The sequence below is a fragment of the Lagenorhynchus albirostris genome, chromosome 7 (assembly GCF_949774975.1).
Source record: "Lagenorhynchus albirostris chromosome 7, mLagAlb1.1, whole genome shotgun sequence".
In the NCBI taxonomy this organism is placed as follows: domain Eukaryota; kingdom Metazoa; phylum Chordata; class Mammalia; order Artiodactyla; family Delphinidae; genus Lagenorhynchus; species Lagenorhynchus albirostris.
Window position 1 is genome coordinate 35,217,571 of NC_083101.1, and position 6,000 is coordinate 35,223,570.

Consider the following 6,000-nt stretch of genomic DNA (forward strand, 5'->3'; position numbering starts at 1 on the left):
ATGCCTTGAGCTCAACCAACATTTGTTAAATTAATAATGCAGGTTATAGATGTCTGAAATGCTACGGTAAGCTCAGAACACTAGAACAATAAGCAGTTTCAATTATTGAAGTTCTAGGCCAAAAGAAAAAGTTATTTGCAAATATTTTAGGGAAACGCATATTTATGTTTCTATGTCAACATTTGATGTTGCCTTGGTTCAATACAGTGATCATAGCTCAGTGTGAGAGAATGGGCTGCTTCTCACACCTGCATTAATTTTCTAAAAGGAGGAGACTTCCCTGGTGGGCCAGTGGGTAAGGCTCTGCACTCCCAACGCAGGGGGCCGGGTTCGATCCCTGGTCGGGGAACTAGATCCCACATGCATGCCACAACTAAGGAGTCCGCATGCCGCAACAAAGATCCCGCGTGCCACAACTAAGACCCGGTGCAGCCAAAATAAATAAATAAATAAAAATTTCTAAAAGGAATTCGGATTAAGATAATGCTTTATCAGAAAAATGACAGGTCTGAGAAAGTGTGAAAGGCAGGGGGACCATGTCAGCAACTGCCAGACTACCACACCTGTAACATGCACAGTCTGCATAAAAAGATGCTATAGTACAGCGCCTCCTACTTTACCTTCAGCCTAAACGATAATATTCATCAAATCACAGGTCTGATCATGCTAGATATGGGTTTCTTCCTGACACACATTAAAGTAAATATACAACTATTTAAAGAAAAATGTTTGTTCCTGTATCACCTAAAACCATCTTGGGTTCCATGTGGTACAAAAACAAGCCTTTGGAAAACATGGGTTCAAGGCATCACCATGTCACCCAGATTTCACATCTGCCTAACAGGATTAGACGTCTCTCAGAAAGGGCATAGCCTCTTATCTAGGTCAGTGCAGATGGCCTCTGCATGGCCCTCTGGGAGCGACAGGGTGGCAGCAGGAACAGTCAGCAAGATGGGGCCCCAGGCTGTGCCTTTCTCTTGCTATAGATCTAAGGGCCCCAGGACCCAGGAGACTGGAAACTGGTCACACAAGTCATCTACTTTATCAGATGGACAGTAAGCCCTGGAAAGAACGTGGGAAAAAGCTGCCACCAACAATAACACTCTCTGCAAGGCCTTACCTCACCACGGCTATGCTTGAAGGGGCCCTGTCGGAAGCCCCAAAGGTGGATGGCAAAAGGACATTGCTGAGTTGGCTGTAGCTGCCAAGCCTCTTGGTCCACCCTCGGCAGGAACAGAAGCACTTCAGGGAGACAGAACACCTGCAGTCAGCCCCATCAGCAGGACACATGACCCAAGTCAAGTACATTCCCTCTCTGAGTTTCAATTTTCCTACCAGTAAACTTAAGGGTCAAGCATGGATGTACCTTGAAAACATTGTACTAAGTGAAAGGAGCCAGTCACCGAGGACATATATGTTATATGATCCCATGCATATGAAAGTCCAGAAGAGGCAAATCTGGAGTGACAGAAAGGAATTAGTGCTTGCTTAGGTCAGGGGACTTCGGGAAAGAGGAGTGTAGCAAAATAGACAAAACTGACTACCCTCATGAAGCTTATATTCTGATGGAGGCTCCCACTAGACAAGAAATGACAAACATAATAAAGGAAATTAATTAAGGATGTTAAAAACTGGTAAGTGCTAGGGAGAAAAAAGAGAATTAGATTATCAGTGTCGTGGAGCTGGAAGTCAGGGGTCAGGCCAAAGTTTGTTCACTTTTTGAGATCCCCTTATGGGTTCTCCCATTCATATCTCCAGAAGGCCACAGAGTTCCTCTCTTTCTTTCCAATTCTCTAAGTCAAATCTCTAGTCAAGCCCTTAGCTGTGACATACACGGACAGACATCATCTTGGCTCCTGTTTCCCTTTCGTCCTGAGTCAAGGCTAGCATCCACACATTCACTCAGGAAACACTCACTGATCAGCAGCAATGTGCCAGGTACAGGGGCTGAGGGGGACACTGAGACAAGTGAGCACAGTTCTCACCCTCAGGGAGTTTGTAATTCACTGGGGTAATCAGAGCTATAAACATCTAATTGTAATCCAGAGCAGAATGGAAGTAGTGATCTGCTGGAGAGACATGAGCAAAGTTTGTGAGTGCTTTGCAACGTCCTCTGCAGTTTTCAAAAACGTCTCATGGGCATGGAGATCTCATGTGGTGGTCACATCCTCATCCTCTCCTTCTGTGCTTTGACAGTGCTGCTGGGCTCAAGGCTCTTCCCCAGAGACCTCTCATGTCAAGTGCACAGGCCTGGACATGACCTGGGTTCCAATCCCAACTCTCACTAACTTGTGCATCTTTGGACAAGTACCTTAGCCTCCCTGAACCTGTCATCTGTGAAGTGGACTGACTTCACCTACCTCACAGTAAATTAGATAATATAATTATCTAATTATATAGTACAGGGGCTTGGGGGAGGAGGGAATAGGGTATGTTTGTTTGATGGGTACAGGATTTCCTTTTGAGGTGATGAAAAAATTCAGGAACAAGATAGTTGTAATGGTAGCACAACATTGTGAATATACTTAATGCCACTGAACTGTGCACTTTAAAATGATTTTTTAAAGGTAAATGTTATGTTCTGTGTATTTTGCCATACACACACAAAAGAATATGTGACCAACCATTTCAAATACAGTCAAGACAGCCAAAAGATCCACCCTGAAAAGGGGCCTTGGGGATTGGGACCTTTATGATAATACGTTTTCCCTGGGGCTACCTGCTGCTACACAGGTGCACAAAGCATCCAGGTGCTGGACCAGAAGCCCATCAGGGTGTTTCCATCTCAGAGGTCATAAGATCCTGAAGCTTTTCGTACCCCCTTTACATTCAACACGAAGTTCTTTCCCTCTCCATAGACTTGTTGGTTATTACAAATGCTCTGAACCTGTGAAGAAAAATTCTCTTGACAACCATCTGGGTATCATTTAACAAAATTGTGGAATGTAGACTCAAAGGCTAGACTTGTTTTTCTTACTATCAAATGAGTCATCAAAAGTCATTACATGCCAACTCATTTCAATATCCTCTGGGCACGTTTGGAACCACAGGCACCAAAAACAAAACTCACAGCAATTAGAGTACTTGGGAAGTTCAGACTGAAGACTCCCAGAGTGGCTCAAATGAAGCAGCTTGCCAGCCTGGTGGACTGAGATGTGACTCTATGTGTCTGGGTCTGGGGAAGCAAGGCAGGATTCCAAATCTATCAAGCTAAAAAAAAAACAATAACAACCACAACTATAGCACAAAAAACTAAGAATGGCTTCCAAAGCTGGGCCTAAGACATGCCTGCCGCATGACCTGTTACATCAGGCTCTGTCCTGGCCAGAGAGATCTTGAGGTCTTCTTTAAAAGTCTTCACCCTTCCCACAGACTTGGCACTGGGGGCTTGTGGGCCCCCATGTCTCTGCATTTCTCAAGTCTAGTCTCTGCAACCATCTCAAGCCAAGGGATTTGGTCCAAAAATCAATGCTTTTCATTCAATTCATATCTAGCACCCTCTTTTCTGCTGGGCCCAGTGCTGGGTGTGGTAGAGGAGGTTGAGGTTAGCCAGACACAGCCCCTGCCCTTGGAGAGTGCACTGTGTTATGGAGAGGATAAGACACCTAGATAAACAACTCACATAACAATGTGAGGCAGAGCCTGGGGCCCATGAGAAAGGGATGTCTAAAACGCTCCAGGGAGTCTACAAAAGGGCTCCTACCAACCAGAGTGGCAGTGTGTGTCTTGCTCATTTCTGCATGGGGCTTGGGAACAGCTGATAGCTGTCAGACAGCCAAGAATGCCAGGTGCCGCCTGCCAATCAGGACCCTGTACAAGGGTTCAAGCCAACAGGCCACTCTGGCCGTCTTAATTAAGCCTTGATTAAGCATTCTGCCCATAAACCTCGTCTCCCTCCTGTAGAATTGCCCAGTTTACAGCAAACGATTCAGGGAATCAGGTCAGCTGTTCGGAGACGGCAGCCATTAGGAGCGGTGCCGACAACTGTGAACAGATGCCAACTCGAGCCAGAGATCAGTGAAGACGGTAGGGCCCAGAAACCCAGAAACTCAGCCCTGATTAAGCTTTCTGCCTCTGTCCCTGACCTCAGTATAGAAAAGGGCCCAGTATGGGCCACTCCACTTTATTTTATTTATTTAGTTAACATCTTTATTGGAGTATAATTGCTTTACAATGGTGTGTTAGTTTCTGCTTTATAACAAAGTGAATCAGTTATACGTGTACATATATCCCCATATCTCTTCCCTCTTGCGTCTCCCTCCCTCCCGCCCTCCCTATCCCACCCCTCTAGGTGGTCACAAAGCACCATGGGCCACTCCACTTTAAAAGGACAGAGGGACTATCCTGGCTGGGAGTTTTTCCTGAGGGGAGAAGGAAAAGGCCATGCAAACAAGATGCTCAGTGAGACACTATCTCTAAACAAGAAAAACAAAACAGCTGACAACAGAGAGTGGGTAAGTTACAGCACATCCTCTTTCTTGATTCCTTAAGAAATGCTAACCAGAAGCCGTATAACATTCCAGGAAAAGCAACTGTTTTAATGTAAGGTGTAAACCATGGGCTACAAAGTCATATCTGTGCTCTGGGTACAGCTGTAAAAGTGATGCTGGGCAGATGCAGGCAGGAGACATAAAACAGCAAGTTTGATCTGATGGGTGATGGGTTTGGGCTGTAAATTTATTCCGTTTTTATTTGAATTCCCATTATTATTGTTTGCACACAATGATACCTCTTTTTAGGATCAGAGAGACGATTTCTGAGAAGAGAAGCAAAGCTCTGGGGAGTGGCAACGTGGCAAGCGAATGCAACCAGCCTGAGCGTCAGCAGGGACACACCTCATTCTGCCCCCATGCTGCCCCCATGTGACCTTCAGCAAGCCCCTTCTCCTTCCAGGACCTCCATTTCCACCTCTAGATCTAGGAGGATTCCAAGGCACCTGCCACCTCTGATTCCATGATTCTCGCTGGCAGAGAGGTCAGAGGTCTAAACTACTCCCATGTGACAGACACTAACCCGCCCACACTGGGGCACCTCTGTGGCATGGACATCATGGGCACCATTAAACCCCCCACTACCCCAGCTTCCCAAGCCCAGAACCCTGGCATCCATCTGAGAGTCTCTGTACCCTCTCTCCAAATCCAGCCACTCTACAACTCCTGTTAATGTGACCTCCTAACTACCTCTCAAGTCTCTGCCTCTTTCCATCCCCACCACCATCGCGCATGCTCAGGCTAGCATGCTCTCCTATGTGGATCACACGCACGTGGTCTCCCTTCTTCAGTGTTGCTCTCCTTCCAATCCATTTTCCAGACCACAGAGCAATCTCTTTAAGATGTAAATATGCCCTTGTCATTTCCCTGCATAAAACTCTATGTCACCCCATACCTTTCAGAATTATTTGCTAGGATCTATCATGTGAGCTCTGGAGTCAGCCCTCCTGGGCTCATACTGCAGCTCTGTCACTTACTAGGTCTGTGACTATGGGCAAGTTACCACTTGGTGCCTCAGTTTCCCCACTGGTAAAATGCAGATAACAATAGTACCTCCCTTACAAGACTGTTGTCAGGATTAGTTAATGCACGCAAGCGGCTTAGAACAGTGCCTGGCGTATGATAAGGAGTCCATAAATGGTAGCTGCTGTTTTTATAGATTCGTAATTTTTATAGACCTTCAAAGCCCTACCTGTTCAGGTCCCACTCAGCACTCCCGCCTGTTTGCTTTCCTCTGTCTCACTGCTCTCTACCTCCCAGGGAGTCCAGCCCTACCAAACCTCTCCCATGTTTGCTCTTGTGGCTGAACCTTTGCACGTGCCATTTCATTGCCAGGTACCCTCTTCCCACTCCTGGCTTGTCTGATTGATTTTTTTTTTAACAGCTTTATTGAGATATAATTCACATACCATAAAATTCACCCACTTGAAGTGTACAAGTCAGTAGTTTTGGTATATTCAGGTCACCCCCATTTTCCCCTCAACAATCCCTTCCCAGCCCTAGGCAACCA

General features: G+C 46.1%; 1 long non-coding RNA gene across 1 annotated transcript; it reads left to right on the forward strand.

Moving 5' to 3' along the window:
- The first annotated feature begins 3,868 nt into the window (after positions 1-3,868).
- Positions 3,869-5,711, forward strand: LOC132522842 (uncharacterized). Its single transcript, XR_009541351.1, has 3 exons — positions 3,869-4,026; positions 4,292-4,454; positions 4,740-5,711. It is a non-coding gene; the product is annotated as an uncharacterized LOC132522842 (long non-coding RNA).
- Positions 5,712-6,000: the final 289 nt, after the last annotated feature.